Source organism: Aethalodelphis obliquidens, unplaced genomic scaffold, assembly GCF_003676395.1.
Source record: "Aethalodelphis obliquidens isolate GAN/ISIS:26980383/991018 unplaced genomic scaffold, ASM367639v1 scaffold5, whole genome shotgun sequence".
NCBI lineage: Eukaryota > Metazoa > Chordata > Mammalia > Artiodactyla > Delphinidae > Aethalodelphis > Aethalodelphis obliquidens.
The window spans coordinates 15,925,793-15,945,762 of record NW_020837949.1 but is presented as its reverse complement, the minus strand read 5'-3'; the positions used below and the strand labels follow the sequence as shown (position 1 = coordinate 15,945,762).

Sequence of the window (19,970 nt, the reverse complement as noted above, 5' to 3'; positions counted from 1 at the left end):
TAAAAAATAAAAATAATAATGGTTATGAAGAACCTTGGGGCAGGACAGGATAAAGACGCAGATGTAGAGAATGGACTTGAGGACACGGGGAGGGGTAGGGTAAACTGGGACGAAGTGAGAGAGTGGCATGGATATATATACACTACCAAACATAAAACAGATAGCTAGCGGGAAACAGCCACATAGCACAGGGAGATCAGCTTAGTGGTTTGTGACCACCTAGAGGGGTAGGATAGGGAAGGTGGGAGGGAGATGCAAGAGGGATGAGATATGGGGATGTATATGTATAGCTGGTTCACTTTGTTATAAAGCAGAAACTGACACACCACTATAAAGCAATTATACTCCAATAAAGATGTTAAAAAAAAATCTGTTTTCTCTAGTTCAGATAGAATTGTACTAAGTGAGATAAATATATGCATACAAAGCCACCTGATAAACTGTAAGCCATTTTGTCATTATCATCATTTATAATAATGATCATAATAAAATTCTTCCATAAGCGATCAAGAAAACTTTTGAGATGTAGAAGATTAAAATACCCTAATTCTGGGGATATTCCAAAACCAGAAAAAACTCAAATAGAAATATTAAAACACAAATGTTTAAATAGTAAAATTGGCAAAGGAAGATGTGAGTTACAGGAGTAGGGACTCCTAGAGGAGGCACGTATTATAGAAGGGTAGGGGCAATTTGGTTTTGGAGCTCACATCTCCATTGCCTGATGCCAAGAGATCACTTTGATATTACTTGTTTTTCCCATGAACATTTTCTTATACATGCTACTGATTCAAAACAGCAACAGCAAACTCACCCTCTGTATACCGTAGCCAATCATTTGAGTATTTCTGCAGTAGCAAAAGGTGGGCGGTAGGTTTCTGATTTCACACGCCTAAGTTGAAGCTTGTTGAAACAGAGGGCACTTTGTACAACTTCTGGCTTAGCAACACCAGGCACCACACCACTTAGCCCATAATTGCACACCAGTGAGACACAGAGACACGATTATTTCTCTAGGTATGTGAGCTGGTCCCAACATTCCTGGTCTCCATCAGACCCTGAAAATCAAGGCAGATCCGATGGTCTCAGAAGTCCTAGTTCGGTTGTGCTTGCTGTAGTCTGGGAAGCTTGTCACCGTGTGGATGTGGAGCTGTTTCATGCTTACTTGACTGCACAAACAATTCAAAAAGCATCCCAAGTCAGAGCGAATTTTAACCAGTAAATGCATCTTCCAGTGCGCATGACAAAGAGGCTGACATCATGGGGAAATTTAGAGAACTGAAGAAAATGAACTTTGCCCAGAGAAGCTTCCTTAAGACAGGGCTAGATAATAGTGTCGAATAATATTTTTTTTAATAAGGCATTGTGGTAAAATAATACATGATCTTTTTTTCCCAAAGAACCTGTACCACCACTTTCCTCTAGAGCAGCTAGTCAGGTGAGCATGGTTAAGTTTGGCTTAAGTTTGACTTTGTGGTATGAAGGGGTGTGGGACTTCACCCACATGGAGGTGGAAAAGCCACAGAGGATGTTTAAGATACAGTGAGTAAACCCGTCTGAATGGAATGGAAGTTTCATGTAGTGGCACAGAGAGGGGCCTCACAGAAAGCAGATGGGACACTCACCGTGCATTCACTGAGGAGAGTGTAACGACTGCGTTATTTACAATGATGCGAGAGGAGTTAAGTGAAACCAAGGGGAGGTGTTGAAACCTCCTGAGGTGAGCAACAAGAAGGTGCCACCCCCTTTCCATCTGAGGTGGGAAGTGGAAGGAATCATTGTCAGGACCTCAAGAAAGCTCAAACTGTAGGAGACCACAGCCAAAGAGGACCAACCTCTGCAAACTCAGGAAACAGCCGAGACCCCTTTTTTCCTCCTCCCTGATCTCCTGACTGTGCCTGCAGTGAGCAAAGCCAACCAAAAGCCAGACGGCAACGGAATCTGCTCGTGTTTCCTAGAAAGTTCAGCCTGCTGGTATTTGGAGCAGAACAGAAAGTACTGGAGAGGGGAACTGAAGGGACGAATAGAACGTATCCCAAAGAGCTGATAAGTTAGATCAAAAGGATACTGGGTGACTAGAAGCTTTCCTATAGTGGGCTGGGATGGGGAGGTGTCTGTGTTTCCTCTCCGTCCCGCTTATCCTGTCACAAGTTTGCTCTGAATCTATTTCCCATTGTCCACACGACAGGTAGCTTACACTGCAGGCCGCAAAGAACTGTTACAAGCAGCTATTCTACAGACGTTCAACATAAGATTCCTAAATCAAGGATTAAGGAGCAAGAATGAACAAGAAATAGGCCCATGGGCAACGTGAAAGGTACAAAAAAATAATTCTTAGGTATAAAAACATTATTGTCTCTAATATTGAGTTTTTGAAAATCCTGAGATTTGTGTTAATCCAAATTTTGATTAAATTTTTATTGAGCTAATACCAAACTCTGTATTCATTAGCTGAGTAAATATGCTTTAGATTTTCTTTTTCCTGACTTAGCCAGATATTGATCTGAGCTATCCAGAAGCTCTGAGTCTGAGTAGACACGAGACAGAGGAAAGTGTCCTAGTCATTTAATATGGTAGATTCTTTCATGTGAATTTCTTTTTCGAATTTTCTGCTCCTTCTGTAGGTTTTAACATAAAAATGTTGCTAATTAAAGAGCTATCAACCTCTTATTATAATTCATGTTAATAAATACATGGCCTAATAAATACATGGCCACTGGGTGGCTGGCCACTGAGACACTGTGAGACCCAGTCAAGATTCTTGGGGGCTCAGCATACCGTGTTGAGAACAGCTTGTTTTCATAGAATCCCTGCTTTATTCCTGGCCCTGTTGCCCATAATTATTGTAAATCAGGACCATTTCCTGCCTTCCTGCCCAGAATAGCAGGAAGCATCCAACCCTTTAAACCCACTTTGCTCATGGGCACCACCTCTCTGCAGGGGTTAGGGTTCACTGCCAGGAATTTCAAAAGACCTAACTCTGTTTTGGTTTCTTATCCAGAACTTAGCTTGTGAGCAAAGAAATGAAGCAAGATCTGTAATACATCCAGGGATTTAGAGACATGGCTCAGTTTCAGGCCTGGTTAAGAGCCGCGAGCCACTGGCAATATAGAGCTCTTGCTCTTTTCTAGATTCATTGTGGGATCAGTTCCAGGGGAGACTTGGTGAGCCTGTGACTAATGGGGAACAAATGGAGAACTCTAGAGGGTGTCTTATGAAGTACTAAGAGCAAAGAGAATGTTCACTGCCCCTTGGCATTTAATACAGAATTGCACTGAGCCTTCCTATATGCCTCCTCTGTGGGTCCATGCTACTTGATGGGGGCGTTCACAGCCAGAATGCTATTCATGGACAGTATGTCTAGCCTCACGTCCAACCTTTGATAGCCCCTGGGGGTCACTTTATTCAGGCATCCCAGTGCCTAGAATGGACTACTTCTACCTGTAATACTTAACACTAACCGTTATTTATTGTTGTTGTTGTTGTTGTTTTTCTTTCTTTTTGGGTTCTGGGCACAATACTAAATGCTTTGTATGCTCTTATCTCAATTACTCTTCACTATAAGCCCACTAGCCATCACTGTTAACCCCACTGTACAAATGAGAATACTGAGTTTTAAAAAGATCAAGTCATAAGGAAAAGAGCTAGGGTGCTAACTAGGAGGTGCTGTACCAGCCAGTGCAAAGTGCATCTTGGCCTGCACCTTGGAGAGGCCTCTGAGGGACACAGAATAGCACCAAGCATGGCAAAAAGAAGCCTCCCGACCAGACCACAAATACGGTGGGCAGTCATCTCCAAAGAGCAGGCAGACATTAATACAACTAAAAATCATGCTCTGGTGTGAAAGACACACTCCCATCAAATGTACAACCTTTGACCTTGGACAGGGAATCTGCCCTGACTCCTCATCCCTGTTTCTGCCCTCGTGAGAGGATAGATATCAAGAAACACAGCCCTTCTAATTCTAACTTCTCCGCTTGAGAATCAGCCTTAAAGAACTAAACTTCTGACTCTTTTGCCAGAGACCCTGTCCTGACCCTAAAATCATAGGGGACCCCAAGTAAAAGGTACTCTTTACTTAAAAGGCAGAGAAGTCCCAAATTCTACCATAGGAGCCGAAGCCTCCAAAATCCCCTTCATGGGGGTTAATCCTTTCATGGAGCACCCATGCCCTTTTACCCTAAACCTTGTAGTGGAGGCAGAGTGCGGACCAAAGGCCTATCCCCCTCTGAGGTAGCAATGTCACCTCTTCTCTCTTTAAAATTTGAATCTTCTTTCTTTCTTGATAGATGATAGATAGATAGAACATTAGTATTGCATTAAAATTCACTATTTAAACACTTTTATATCTTTTATGCCATTTGACTTAGAACTTTGTGACCATCAGGGTGGCCATAGGACCTAAGGCAGAGGTGGTTGATCCCAGAAGGATAATTTGAGAAACATAAAAATGCATCAGCTATTTTAAATGTGCTCAACAATTTTTCCCTTATGTCTTCATGCATTTATTTTCATTAATATTTATTAAGCATTTTGTAGGTATTGGCTATGGTGCTAGAGAACAGAGACTGAGAGCAAAACACAGCACGGTACCTGCCCTCAAGGAGACCACAACCTGATAGAAGAAACTGACAAATAAGCCAGCAATGATAGAATATCAGAGCATTATGGAAACAGACAAGCAAGGATCTCACTCTTCTTGGGAGCTGGGGTAAGTTAGGGAAGGTGTTTCAGAGACAGTAAAGCCTGGTGGACCCTGGAAGGGATGAGCAGGCATCAGCATTAGATGCTCTGATGGCAGAGACAAGGAGACACTAGGGCCTGGGAGGCCTGCTCACCACAGTGGGTCTCCTGACTGATAAAGAAGGACTATGGGGCTTTGGAGAAGGGTGCTGCAGTAAGAGCATGAAGGCTGATCTTCTCTGTGTCTCAGATTATCTTCATGGGGCTTTCATTTTTTCCTGAATTCATCAGTTCAACCCCAGGGGATCATAACTCCAATTCCTGAGCACTACTTTGCCTAAAGGTTCCATTTCCAAAATCCTACTCTGAATATAGTACAAAATTTGTCTAACGTATTCCTGCCATGTTGTTAGAGATTAGCCCTTTTATAATTTAATCCTTCCACCTGTACCTTAAACTGAATTCTCACTTGTTCCCCATTTTTAATGTTGTGGAAATAGGCTCTTCAAGGATGTTTTGGATATTTCCAAAGGAGACAGGCTGAGGTTCTAGAGAGAAAAAGTGTAAAAGATCTTGTACTGTATATGCTAAAAACGTGGCTTCTGCAATCAACACCCTTATATAACTAGAGTTTCCTAAACAATACCCTAAAGATTTGCAAAATGCGTCAGAGAGAGAAATGAACCACGGCAAGTTGGGAAATAGAGTTGACATGTGAAAGTAAAGCACTCCTGCAGTTAAAGACTGACATGGTAAGGAAAGCAGGGAGGGGAGAGCCCTAAGTTACAGTGAGGAACCCATGGATGGTATAAAAAACACAGAAGACGGGGGATGCGGCAGGCTGTTTACAGGACCTTCACTATAAATGTCCACAAATCCACCAGGAGAGAGAGCAGTGAGGGTTGTCACAGTACTGGAGGTGAACCAGCTCACTTAACGATTGGACTGGATGCTTAAAAAGAGGGAGGAAGAGTGAGCCTCTTGGTCAATTCAGATAAGTAATAAATAGAAGGGCCCCAAGTTTCTCTGAAGGAGGCCAAGAATGGCTGAGGCTTATGTATGTAAAGTCAACAGAAATGTATAACACGCCTACTCAGTGCAGAACTCCATGCGTAACAGAAGTTTAAATTTTGGATTCTCATGGAAAAGTACCAATGAGCTCCCTGACAGGTGCAGAATAAGCAGAATTCTGGGAACTCAGATTAAAACAAGCAAACATGAAAACTATTTTCTTTTTCTTTGAGCGCTACATGTTTTTTACTTTACATTGTAATTTTAAAATATATCTTAACATTTGAAGATCAAGACCTAACAAAGTAGAGGTAACCCAGAATGCTTTACTCTTGGTCATCAAAAATCCAGGATAAGAATCACAACGTTAATATATGTCCCTTAAAAGTTCTAGTAATTTCTTGTTTTTGTTATTTCTTGGGTTTTCAAATAACACATCTTAAAGGCATTCTTTTTAGAAGTAAATATTATAAACATTATTTTTGTGTAAAATAAAAATTATACAGAGATTTAAGAGAAGTCAATACAGGGACTTCCCTGGTGGTCTGGCGGTTAAGACTCCGCACTTCCACTGCAGGGGCCTCGGGTTCCATCCCTGATCAGGGAACTAAGATCCCACATGCTGTGCAGTGCAGCCCAAAAAATTAAAAAACTAAAAAAAATTTTTTTTAAGAAAAGTCAATATAATAAAGAAAGTAAAGCCTAAAAGGTCCCTACATTTATTCAGTAATTTATGATTTACTTAGAATATTGTGCAGATTTTCTTATTTGATCCCAACCATTTTGTGAAGCAAGTGGGGCAATCTGTATTATCCCCATACTCCAGAGGTGAAACCAGGTCCTCAGAGAAGCTAAATGCCATGAAGAAGTTTGACACAGCTAGTAAGAAACAAAGCAGAGGCCACATACCATGTCTGCTGGCCCTTAGTTACCGAACGGCCCAAGTGTTGTTGGTATTGCAACACGATGTTTAACTAATGGTAAAAAGAAGAATTTGGTGGCCTTTTTTTTAAATTAATTAATTTGTTTATTTATTTTTGGCTGTGTTGGGTCTTCGTTTCTGTGCGAGAGCTTTCTCCAGTTGCGGCAAGCGGGGGCCACTCTTCATCGTGGTGCGCGGGCCTCTCACTGTCGCGGCCTCTCCCGTTGCGGAGCACAGGCTCCAGACGCGCAGGCTCAGTAGTTGTGGCTCGCAGGCTTAGTTGCTCCGCGGCATATGGGATCTTCCCGGACCAGGGCATGAACCCGTGTCCCCTGCATTGGCAAGCAGATTCTCAACCACTGCGCCACCAGGGAAGCCCCGAATTAGGTTGCTTTTAAAATGAAAATAGACAGTTCTGGCCATCAGGTGAAATTCAGTGGAAAAAAAATTCAGAATAGACTAGATAAAGCAAAGAAGAATGGAAATCAAAAATGGAAAAGGAAGTTGAATTTACCAGCAACAATGCCAAATATCACAAGAAGTTCTATGGACCATCAGCGCACTCTCCCTCAAATCACTTCTGGGTGTGAGCTCCAGGTTGACATTTTTGATAAGGAATTTCACAAGGTATTCAATATTGTGGTTGCTGTCCTTGACATGAAATTTTGTTAGGCAGAATGTAATAGTGGACTCCACCTTACACTTACTTGGTGCTTTTATAATTTTAAGCCATTTCCACTTGAATTATCTCATTTTATTTTCTTGATAGGTGGTTGGAGTATATAGCATGTGCTATTTAATGATAGGGCACAGATGCATAAATATCTCAAAATAACTCAAAAAGTATATCAGTTCTGCTCTGCTCTCCCCACCCTCAACGTAAACTGTACGTGATTTAGTTCCTTCATGAAACAATAGCTATTACTTATATGGCTTCAGAGAGAAAGCACTTGATGTTCATGTTTATTCATTGTATAGTATTTATTGTAATCATATCAATAAGGCACTGTTTCTATGGGCCAGCTGCATGAGACATGGAAATAGCTTCGTTTCGTAACACTCTCTTTGTAGTTTTTTGTTGTTTTTATAATGGAATTTTGTTGTATATGGCTCTGAATTCTACTAAGTGCTTCAGATTGAAGAGTTTATTTGCACAACTTATTCCTTCTTTACTTTCCCTGCACTGTGATAGTAGTTTATGAAACAAGTCGCACACCAGAATCATCAGTTATAAAGCCCAGGAAGAATTTTAAAGTTTCCCAAGTGATTCTGATGAGTTGCCAGACTTTAAAATGACTGTGCTATGGACATCCTTTTCCTTTATCGTAGACTCAGGTCGAATGGTTATATTTTGAGGATTCCATCTGATTATTATTGTATTATTAGAATGAAAGCCTTTCCCCAGACAAAAGTAAAGCCTAATCGCGTGAAAACTTCTCTTAGGCTGACTCCCAATTTGTGTTAGGATCATTTGATATAAACCAAGTAATAGCCTAGCATGTAAAAAGTACTTAAGATGACAAAAAATTCTTAAATTCCCCTTGTTTAACATCCATTCTTTCCATACACAATTACTGAATACTGCTGAGGTTAGTACTATGTGCATAAAGATGAAATGAATAGAATGGAGACCCAGCCCTTAAAAATTCAGTGGGAAAATTACAATTTCATCCTGTTGTTAATCCATTCCACATCACAATTATATTCGGGGGATGTTAAAACAGCACGTATGAGTGAAAAACCAAGCAAATATCACTCACTGATCTACAGCTACAGAATTCCTTGCAGTTTACCCAGGAGGCAGTCACTAAGAAACTAAAACAGATAAACTTAAGGGCGTATGTAATGCCCAATAGGGCCAACAAAGGGCCTGCTGAATGCAAAGTCTTGCAAAGTCTCTAGGAAGGAAGAATAAATTTAACATGTAGCATTACCCCCTCCCACCAAAAAAAGCTTTGATGTTGCACAATAGTTTGCCACCTAGTTAAATAGTTTTAAATAAAGCTGTCTACAAGGTAGGAAGGCTGTAATCTGTATACAGGCTGCACAATATATTCCAGGTCCACCCCTTGAGAATGATACAAAGCATAATGGCCCTTGCATGGAGTCACGAAACACGATCTCAAAAAACACTGCAAATCATGTTAACTGACCCCAGGGTTTGCATTCCTCCCCTTCTCTCTGATCTTTCCCCCCTTTTTCTCCTCTCTCCCTTTGCTTTGAGCCTTCTGACAGTCAAGTACTTGCATAGTTACTTTGGGCGACAATATGTTATCCGCAGTGGAAATGAGAAGCTTTAATTCAAAAGGTGGCCACTCTTGACCTCCGACCCTGGTGCCTCCTACCCTGCTGCTCCCCTCCATTTTCTGTCTCCATGGAACTGAGTAGTCAAGTGGAAAAATGGGAGCAGGCAGAGCCTATAGCTATTCATAGACCACCCCACTCCCCTTCGCTGCCCCCCCAAAAAGAGAGAGAAAGATGAATGAAAGTCATTCATCAATAAGCAGGAGATGAAGAAGAAAGCCCTACTGGCTGAAAAGCAAGCTAAGAAGCAGAGAGGGCAAAGGAGGAGGACTGCCAGGAAAGAAAAGGGGAGGAGTAAGGAGCTGGCCTGGAGGGCAAGTTGTGAGTTCACGAAAATAAAAACCTAGGGGCTGAAAAGCAGCACTGCACATTTCCCAAATTGAGTTAGCTGTAAGGGGCCAACTGTTTCAAAAATGAATGCCTAGGGCCTTCCCTGGTGGCGCAGTGGTTAAGAATCCGCCTGCCAATGCAGGGGACACGGGCTCGAGCCCTGGTCCAGGAAGACCCCACATGCCGCGGAGCAACTAAGCCCGCGAGCCACAACTACTGAGCCCACGTGCCACAACTACTGAAGCCTGTGCGTCTAGAGCCCGTGCTCTGCAACGAGAGAAGCCACCACAGTGAGAAGCCCGCACATCCCAAGGAAGAGTAGCCCCCGCTCGCCACAACTAGAGAAAGCCCGCGCACAGCAACAAAGACCCAACGCAGCCAAAAATAAATAAATAAATTTATTTAAAAAAAAAAAAAGAACACCTTTTACTTGTGTCACACCTTCTTAAAATATGAATGCAGCTAAAGGAGAACCAAAGGGAGAAGGCCTGAGCCTCTGGGATTGTTCTTTCTTTAAATATCTTGATGGCACCGTTGGGAGCCGGGAGATACAGCAGCTGGGACACCTGCTCACAGAGTTGAGAACTGAGACCCTAAAATCGACCCTCATCCAGAGGAAATGTTTTTATGTGTCAGAAAGCAAGTGACAGCAGGTATATTATTTGTCACACACAGAGTCAATCTTTATTTCAACTATCCTGGCTGAGCAATCTGACGTCCCCAAGATCAAACTGCAACCTAAGAAAGTGGCCCAACTCCGACTGGCCAATGGCCTCACAGTCAACCAATGTGGTAACAGCACAGAGGCCAGAAAACAAAGAGTATTTCCTCTCAATCTAAGAATGTTAGGTGTGAAGAAAAAACAGCATTAAATTCAGATCAAAACTAGATAGAGTTCAGTGATTCTGCAGCATTCACCATATTTCCTCCTCCCTCACAAGATGTAAACATTTAATAATTTATTAATCATCTATCTGAACACCCGTTTGGTTTTTTCCATGAGTGCCATCTCTGAGATTAGCACTCCAAAGTAAAAAGTTTTCTTTTTATGTGAATCCAAGGCAACGCCACATGAATCCAGATAAAAAAAAGTTAGGGCAAGAAAATGTTTCTGCCACCTTGTGATCCATTTCTTTCCCACCTATGGGACATCACCTGCACCCCTGTAGCTTGATAAGAATTGTATTTGCAGGAAGCAAAGTCCCCTACTTGCTGACATATTCCAGCTACTTTCAAATAGAAATCTAAAACCATTTTCCCAGAAAATTTGGCATTAGTCCTAAATGTTGCATGTTCCCTAGTTTTCCCATCTGTCAATGATACTTTTCTGACCATCTACATTTTCTAGCACTTAGGTTTTGAGCATAAGAATACACTTGAAGGAATACACTTGAAGGAGGTGATGTATTGTGATTGGGGAAGAATAAAGATGAGGCCGATAGTAACACTGGCAAATTCACACAAGCTCAAATCATCGAGTGGAAATCTCGTGAACTTCAAACATGCATACTTCCCACTGTCAAGGGCAAGGCCCTTGAACATCTCACACAAAATAAGACTAGAGATGAGTGTGGAAGAATCTCTCATAGAAGAAACAATCAGAGGCTCTATTGTCAGTGTTCTAAGCAAGACAGAGACTAACCTGCTGCTAATACTCTTGGGAAGACCCCCTCCCTGCATGGCTCCCTTACCTCCTCCTTTACAATTCCACAGCTTCTCATGAAAAGCCCTGAAATGGGGACTAGAATGCAGAGGCAGAGTGGATTCAGCTCCTTTTGGGCCTCTGCCAGATTCTCATTAGGTCCTGGACATGTGAGCCAATGCTGATTTCCATGGCTGATCTACCCTAAATCTGCCCTTCCTGAAACACTAGCCTTTGTCCTTCCAGTCACCGTCTCTAAATGGGGATTTGGGTGAGAGCAGTACCAAGGGGACCATCATTATACACTCATTATTATGAAATTGACGGCTTCTAAGTCTTTCTGGCTGAAAGCTCTGATGGGGTGAGATCAAAATGGATTGTAGAATCATTGCTTTCCCTGGTAATTCGAGTTACAAATGAGTACTAGAATGGGAGGGAGGGTAAGGAGGAGGATAAAGGAAGAGTGTTTTTCCTCAAATTCACCTCACTCCATGCTGGAGTGAGAGGCCATCCATACTCACGAAAGGCTAATTATATAAATCAGATGCCTGGCTGAGTTTCCAACCCCCTGGGAGCAGGGAGAGCTAGGAATAAATGAGGTCTTCTGCAAAATGAAAGAAACCCTTTGAAAAAATGCCAAAACCAATGGTTATACAGCTTAACTCACAATTTTTTTATAGAAACAGAAAAATCTGGACCAAGGATAACAAAAATAGCTGAGTTTTCATCTTCCAGCAGATTTGGAAATGTACTCTGAATTGATTTACCTCCTTGCTAGTATGTACTTTACTTTGCATCGCTAAATGTGACAACTCCTGAGATGTTCAGATATCTAAATTCATCCTCAAAATAATAGCTGACTTTTGTTTTCAGAAGGTCACATTTGTGTTAGGATGCCATGATAAAAAGCCATTGTTCAAGTAACAGAGCTAAATAAGGTGGGGAAAATCATAGCAGTAAGAAACAGGGATGTAGACGTTTAGTTCTGGCTTTACCACTTGCGAACATGCAGTCTTGGACAATCACTTCACTTTTCAAGGTTTCAGACTCCTCATATGAAAATAACTGGATTGATGTACACTAGCACCATTTGGTCTATGATGTTGCACATGCCACAAGTAGTCAATACTCAGGGGAACGGCTAAAATTCACCAGCTATCAATGGTGGAATGTCAGTTACTTTGAACATAAGAGTTAAAGTTTGGGCTTTGGTGGATGTTGACATTTCCCTATGGTTAGTCTTAGCTTCCATGTAAGTTCATTCCTTTTCCTGTCCCAACTCACTGATACTACATCCTGCTGGATCCGCTGAAGTACAGCATCTGAGAGCTCTTTAATTCCTGACAATGTAAATTCCTTTTTAGGGCAGGACAGGAAAGGTACCAGGATTCCCAAACCTGGTACCTGGAAATTACTCAATATATGTCTGTTAGAATAAATCATTACAGAAATGTATGAATGGAAAGGCCACTTAAATATTTTAAAGAATGCTTCTAACTGGATGGAGAACTGACTTGCTCATACTGATTTTTCTTTTCAAACAATCCATTTTTTATAATTTTTATTTCTGACCAGACCAATGCATTAAAATTCACTCTTGCCTGATTAAGAACTCAGACTAAACATACAGGCGTAAATTGTCAAAATCATAGTTATCCAGAGATGAAACAGATTATTGAGGCCATCTGGTCTTTCTCCTTTTAGTTTTCAGAGGTAAGAGGCTAAGAGAGATGAGATGAAATGTCTCGTTCAAAATCATGTAATCATAGTATGACTGTGGTGGAGCTGAAACCAGGACCCATATTTTAGGATACCTAAGCCAATGGTCTTTCTATCATGTCACATCCTGATTCTACTAAAAGTTTCTCTTATTTGAATACAAACAAACACAATATAAAATGTATACATACTTAATATATGTATATATGTAAGATTTGCTCTGTTCTTCATAAGTGAGAAACAGCTTCACCTGTTCATGGAACCTCTAAACTATCTAGGACTATTTTTTCTGTCCTCTTTTCCCAAAGGGAAGAGTTACAAAATCCCTACTGAGGACTTACTTAGATCTTAGCAATCCTACTCCCTCTGACTTGCTTTTCTTACAGCCTGTAAAATCTTTCGTGCAGGGGGAGGAAAAACCATCTCTTACTGAACCAATTCATTGTTTATCATTATAACCTTTATCCCCTGAGTCCCGCATGGCTTTGGAGGCCCCAAAATTGATTACTATTCAAAAGTCGTAAGTTTTGTTCTCTTTTCCTATCATCTGCTATATGCGTTCTCTCTTAAGGGTTGCATTATGGTTTTGTCTAGCAACTCAAATGAAGAAGGGATATAGGGAAACTGGATTTACCAGTAGGAAAAAAAAATCAGCACAGAACTAATTCTTCTATTTCACATCATTACTTCATAGAAATACATGCATTCTTATGTACAGTCATACATCCTACCAGTGGTGATCAGATTCTCAAATCAATTGACCAAAACCTATTGAAACCACTAAAAGGATTAACCAATTGCCTTATTTCCTTTCCATGGTAAGTTATGCCAAACTGCTGATGAGTTTGGGGTTCAGAGCTTAGTAAGGCAAATTTTTGTTGAAGATATCACAAAAGGGACTTCACTGGGGTGATCTGGTCATGATCACAGTTTATATCCTAAGATAAGCGAAGATTAAAATCTTTGCAGAAAACAGAATAACCAAGGATAAGATGCTCCTCACCCAGACTCCATCTCGCCATCTCTCTCTAGGACATTCCCCAAGTTCCATGGAACTGAGACACTATTCTAGGAACTATAGAGATTAGGGAAGAACAAGGTTTGAATCAACTGGCTAACTCTGAATTTACTGGATTTCCCTGAACTGTCTGAGATTGATATTTTGCTACCTAACAGGCTCAAGTGGAAACTGTTACCTCTAAACCTGAGAGGATGACTTTTTCTGTTAATTCAAATGGCCCAATGAAGCTGGGACTGAAAGATAAAGAGGATGGGATCTAAAACAGACATTGAAATGGATCTGAAAGCAAAGAGGGTAAGTTGGGTACAATTTCTCTGTGAACTGGGTGGTTGGGATGCCCAAGGAAATGGGTTTATATCATCCATTAGCCATGTCATACAAAGGTAGATAGACCTGATTTTAAGATACAGGTGGCAATTCTGAAGCTGTAAGAAATCTATTAAAACTATCAGACATTGGCAACATGGGAGAAATGTGATGTTTTCCAGTTTGAAGGACAGGATATTAATTATTGTCTATTTTGGTGCCAGTAGTTTTCAAAGCCAATTTTAAAATTATACAGTTTTAATCATTCTACAGTGAAAAATGAATATAGATTAGGGTGTGCAGCAATGAGGCAGACAAATAAATCCATCCATTTCTCTTTGAGGAGTCTCTGCAGTGTACTTTTCTTAGGACAGTTTTACTTGCTTTTCTACCAATGAAAGAGTGAAGGGTAAATGGGACAGGAACCCAGACAGCGCGATGCCTACTAAAATGAGAAGTGGAAGATGCTTGAAGATAAACTTTGTCTGGCTTGACATTTTGTCTGGGTGGTTTGTTCTGCCCGTTCGCTTTCTTTGCCTGATGCTTCGCTGCAATCTCTACAGTTTCTGAGACATACTCTTTATCTCACCTTTCAAATTCAGTTTAAATACCTACCTTTTGAAAGATTGTTGCTATTTATTTTTTTAACTACTTCCCCATCCCTCCCTCATATTTAATGAAAAATAGAAGTTGTTAACACAGGGGAGATTTTTAAAATCTGGTCCAAGGGCAGACAAAAACATAAGGTAAAAAGAGAGCTAGAAAATTCTATTTGTTTTTTAATAAAAATTTTAAAATATTGAACTTTAAGTAGAGTTATACTCTAACTTACTGTAAAACACGTGTGTAAAACATAAATTATGGAGTAAAGGAATTAGTTGATATTAAAACTAATTCACTTACTTTTTACCTACCTCACAAGATTGTTCTGAGAATCAAATGAAAAATCAAAGATTGAGCATAATAAAAACACTGAAATAATTTTATACTATGGTCCATGCTATTTATACTATGATATTGTTACAAAATGCTTCTAGGTATTTTACCACTGGTGTTTTAGTAACACTCTCTCTTTTTCTCCCTTTTGTTACCCATCATCCCTCACTCATCCTGCTGAAGCCAGTAATCCCCCTGGTCCCCCTCACTCCCCACTTAGGTCTCCAAACAGACTTCTTCAAGAGGCATCTGACTTGTCTATCTCCCAGTGCACATCACGCGTCGTCTGGTTCCACACCTACCCCAACCCTCTTCCAAGAAGCAGAAAATGAAAAGCAGAAAGAGTAACAAAACCAAACAATTTTTTGGAAGAAAATGATATTTCCCAGTCCATCTTAGAGCTGTTTTGCAAGTGGTTTAGGGAATTGCCAGTCCAATGCACTCATAAGAGACTTTGGGAATTAAGTCATGAGGGGACAAAGGTAAAGGGTGTGGTATCTGGTTTGTGGGTGAGGATTATGGCAGGACAACTTGATTCTGGAGACAGTAGCTCTGTTATTTGCCTAGTGGTTTAGCCAGAGATCCTGATTCTCTTCCTTCCTGTTTGTGACAGAAATGGTGTGATTCCTGAGTAGCAGCTTCCCGAATCTTAGTTTTTTGATTATGGCAAAGAAGGCAACTCCTATAGTGACCCATATCTGCAGTGTGTTTTTAAGAGTCATTCCCAGGAGTTCAACCTAGAATCTATTTCCTCAGCTCTCTCAAAAATTGTGGGAACTATCTCTACCCCTTAATCAATCTCTCACTGCTTAAACTACCCAGATGGGATTTTGTTGTTTGCAACTAAAAAAAAATTGTTTTAAAACTGGCCTAAACTCACTCTTGCCCTTGTCAAATTCTGCTCTCAGCCAACCCTTCCATGACTGTCAAAGGATGAAATAAACTCTCACTAAGATTTTTCATTTCAATTCACACGCCAGAACTATTCTGAAAATTTACAAGCAAGTATAAATCTTGCCTCTGTCTCCAAGAAGATTGAAATCTAGTGTACCTCAGATATCCTGTTTGTTTGGATTAAGAAACTTCATTTAATCCACTTAGGAACCCAACAAGAACTCATATCCTCTTGGAACATAACCTCTTCTTAGCATTGGGTGCTCGTCATGCACGGTCTTACTGGACTGGCATAGATGTAGGTTTATTATTCAGCCTCTTTAATTTAGCTGCTGAGAAATCACATTAGGAAGGCAGAAGAAAATATCTATTTTGGAGTCATTTAAGCAGAGCATTAAGCTATACAACAGAGCCAAAATTTTCAGAAGGCTATATGATACCCTAAAGATAGAATCCCAAGACAGGCCCACTCTCTAGAATAGGGTCTACTCTGAGTACTCTATTAATTAAAGCAGGTTCAACATTATCATGACTTTTTATTCTCTTCTATATTTATTGACCTACTTTGTTCCATGTTTTAGGGCATATAGCAGAGATGAGAGTCACCACTGAGGAATCTACTGTGAACAGAAGACACACATGTATAGAGATATTAGTGGCACAATGCAAAGGTGGCATTGTAGTAGTAAGTAAAAAGCGCTATAAGAATACAGACTCAGTCTCAGGAGATTTGATAGGCTTAGAAGTCAAGGAAAATTATATATACATGAATGTGCAGTATACATTATACCTATTTTTATGTTCTCTTAGGTCCAAACCCATCCTTCTATATGCTGCTTTGGGATACTTCATGATTCCTTAGTGTTTTATTTGCAGTTACATAGTTAATAACTTTATATATAGTTAACCAATATTTACATTCATTCTCTCTGTTAAAATAATCAGTGTGGTTTTTCTCATGGCTGGTCCTGATTGATACAGAAATTGACAGGTATGAAACAGGGAATCAGAGCCTCATAGATGGTATTTAGGAATTGGTGTGGTTGTGTCCTTAGGTTTGAACACAGTGATGGGCTCCATGCCAATGGAAAATAGGATGCTAGTAATTATGCAGTGCAAAGGCATCACAGTTAATCAGATGAACCCCTGTGGTTGATTGTGATAAAGTGCCTACTGAAGAAAGTGCCTTGAGAGCCCAGATGGCTGACGTTCTTGACCACTGAGGCAGCCATGATAACTGTGAGGACCGTGGTGTGGGCTGGATTCTTCTGAGTACTCTGCAGGGATTAGAGAAAGAAGTGGCAAGCTCAAGTCTAAATTCTTATCAGTCACAAAAGAGAAGTTATGTGGACCCCTTAAAGAATCTCTTATCTCTTGTAACCTCTGGGCTGACATCTCTGAAAATCAAACACAACATTTAATGGTGTGTGTTACAGAACTACAAACTATGTTGAAGTCACAACTTCACCAGTATCTAATGTTCAAGTCAGGACACTGGGAAGTAGAGTTCCTGATATTTGAAAAGGAGAAATCTAGCTGGACTCAGACAAAACCCAGACACTTACACCCCTGAGTTACTCTGAATTTCCCTCTAATACTCATTACTGACAGCCTAACCTGGAGCCAACTAGCACAACAGAAATGCGTATGCAGGGTCGCGACTCCAGCACCACAGGGTAGACTGTAGAAGGGTAGGTTTGGAGCTGAGAGATAAGTGTCTGGCACAAATGTGCAGCTCAACTGTATAGTGTGAGAGGTAGCATGACGTACCAGAAAGACCCAGTTAGGCCGTTCTGTGATCTTAAGTAAGTCTCTGCCTTTGTTTCTGCATTTGCATATTGAAAAGAAAATATTGGACTAGATTGGTAGTTTAGTTCCACTTTTGTTTTGAGTAGCAAAAACCTCCTATCAAATAAAACCATGTATAAAACTCTAATATATAAAACATATAAAAATAAGCTGCTCTGATTATATTTTGTACCCAACTGGGGGACCTCCCCTTGCCCACTGTATCCACTCTGAGGTACCTCTTCAGGGCCCTAAGGCTCTACTGAACACAGTCAGTAAACCTCTCAATAGGATAATCTCTCAAGATCCTTCTTATTCTAAAGGTACCTGATTCTGAGATTCTTCATGTCTAACGTACCTTGTTCTTAAACTGCAGTCTCTGACCAGCAGCATCGTATCACTGGAGACTTGGCAGAAATTAAAATTGTCAAGGCGCTGAACTCAGACTGCCTGGGTTCACATCTCAGTCTCCCCACTCACTCACTGTGCACCCTGGGAGCAAGGAGCTTACCCTCTGCTTTCATTTCCACCCCTGGAATTTCCATCCGGAGGGCCCTTCGTAGGAAGGAGGGAACTCAAATAACATAAGAAAATCCCTTGGCAGGACAAACAAGTCACGTTCCTGAGAAATTCAGAGTGAGGCACTTTCCATAACTACATATGTCAAGTGACCGCATGGAAGAAAACTTTATAACGACAGGCCAAGGTCACCTCACGTTAATAAGAGAGGTCTCACGTCTTTCAAACAGGAGGGAGCTGATTTCCAAAATGACCAATGGCAGATACCAAAGGGTCACGAGGGCCCAAAAGAGAGTGGAAAGCACTTTGCTGTAGAAACTGGCTGGCAATTCAAGAACAATAAGCCGGGGGACTAAAGCCCTATGGGGGGGCGTGGGGTCTCAGAGTGGGTTCCCAAAGGATCACCGTTCCTACAAATTAGCCAGCTGCCAGATTTGGTAAACATCGTAAATCTCTAAGGACGCGGCTGCACTCGTGAGGTAACCCAGGTGTGTGGCCATGGAGGATGCTGGAATATGCAAGGCCAGCACTGCCTGTGTGCCAAATGGGTCACAGCCGCCCCTCTGGGCACAAGTTTCCCAGGCCCCTTAGTGGAACTGCTCCCAATTAACTGCTTTGTCTGTCTCCAAGCCCGCCTCTCTGTGGGACATGGGGTTCCTCTCAGGTTGGTGGTCTCTCTCTCTCTGTCTCCCTCTCTCTCTTTCTTATTTCCACACATGCATGGCAATCTTAATCAGACATCACATCAGTCCCCTAGAGCTTTTCTGAGACTATGTTAGCGAATCCATCACTTAGGATGTCAGGCTCAATGAAAAGAAGCTCTGGGTGAGTGGGGAGAGAGCAGAGGGCTGGGGATGTGGATGCAGGCTCTGGGTGCTCTCCTCCTCGTACTGGCCGTCGGATCTCAAGTGCTTTCGCCATCCTGGCCTCCGGTATCCTCAGCTCAGGGATCAGAATGTGATTTTTAGATTTCTTCCCGTGTGGTCATGGAGAATATCATATATGTTTGAATATCAAGAATTTTATAAACGTCGAGGTACCTCCAGCATCATACTTTCTTCTTTAAACTTTCTAACAGAGCAGTGGGTGTGAAAATGTGGGTAAAGAGTACGAGAGGAATCCCAGAGGTCCCCAGTGTGGCAATCCCGGTGGCCCAAAACTCCTGACCACATACGCAGGAGTCTCAACTTTGGGAAATCCTGTCGGCCTTGAAACTTCACTGACTTCCTTTCCATCCACCAGAAACTTCAAACTGTTCCTGTCCCACACCAACAAATGCAGTAACAGATAGCCATGTGTGTCTTTTCTTTCTGTCTCTGGATTTTATAGGGCCTTACTGAGAAAATACCTTAATTAAATACAGTACAATAATTATATGTAGAACACTCAATATGTAAGCAGTGATGGCTTGCAGGGTACTGTGCTATATTTAAAAAGATAGGCAGAGTCCCTTCCTGTCTTTGCAGAAAAAAGACACATCAACACACACTGAGTGGCATAGGACCTGCGAATAAGGGCTGACGTGAATAAGTACCCTAGAAGCTCAAGGAGTGGATGTTGAGCTTGGCCAGAAGGTTTAAAGAAGATTTCCTGGATAAAATGGACCTGAGCCTTTCTTCACAAGAAGCAGTCTAGTGCAGAGAGCCCACTGGAGATGAAGGTTTGAAATGGACCAAGAATTTCAGCACCTCACATTTCCCATGCTGGCCCTGCTAGTAATTCCAGCAATTCCAGAGGCTTTAAAGCATAGAAATGAGTTCTTTTTTTTTTTTTTAACAACTTTATTGGAGTATAATTGCTTTACAATGGTGTGTTAGTTTCTGTTGTATAACAAAGTGAATCAGCTACACAGATACATATATCCCCATATCCCCTCCCTCTTGCGTCTCCCTCCC

At 41.2% G+C, this 19,970-nt stretch overlaps 1 protein-coding gene and 1 long non-coding RNA gene across 3 annotated transcripts in view; one reads left to right on the top strand and one right to left on the bottom strand.

Annotated features, from left to right (window-relative positions):
* The window catches only part of PTN (pleiotrophin), a 96,753-nt gene that overhangs the window by 53,319 nt on the left and 23,464 nt on the right, over nucleotides 1–19,970 (bottom strand). The gene's annotated exons all lie outside the window — the stretch shown is intronic.
* Nucleotides 354–19,860, top strand: LOC113618055 (uncharacterized). The gene is made up of 5 exons (XR_003431868.1): nucleotides 354–2,317; nucleotides 4,530–4,711; nucleotides 13,788–13,926; nucleotides 16,350–16,453; nucleotides 19,542–19,860. It is a non-coding gene; the product is annotated as an uncharacterized LOC113618055 (long non-coding RNA).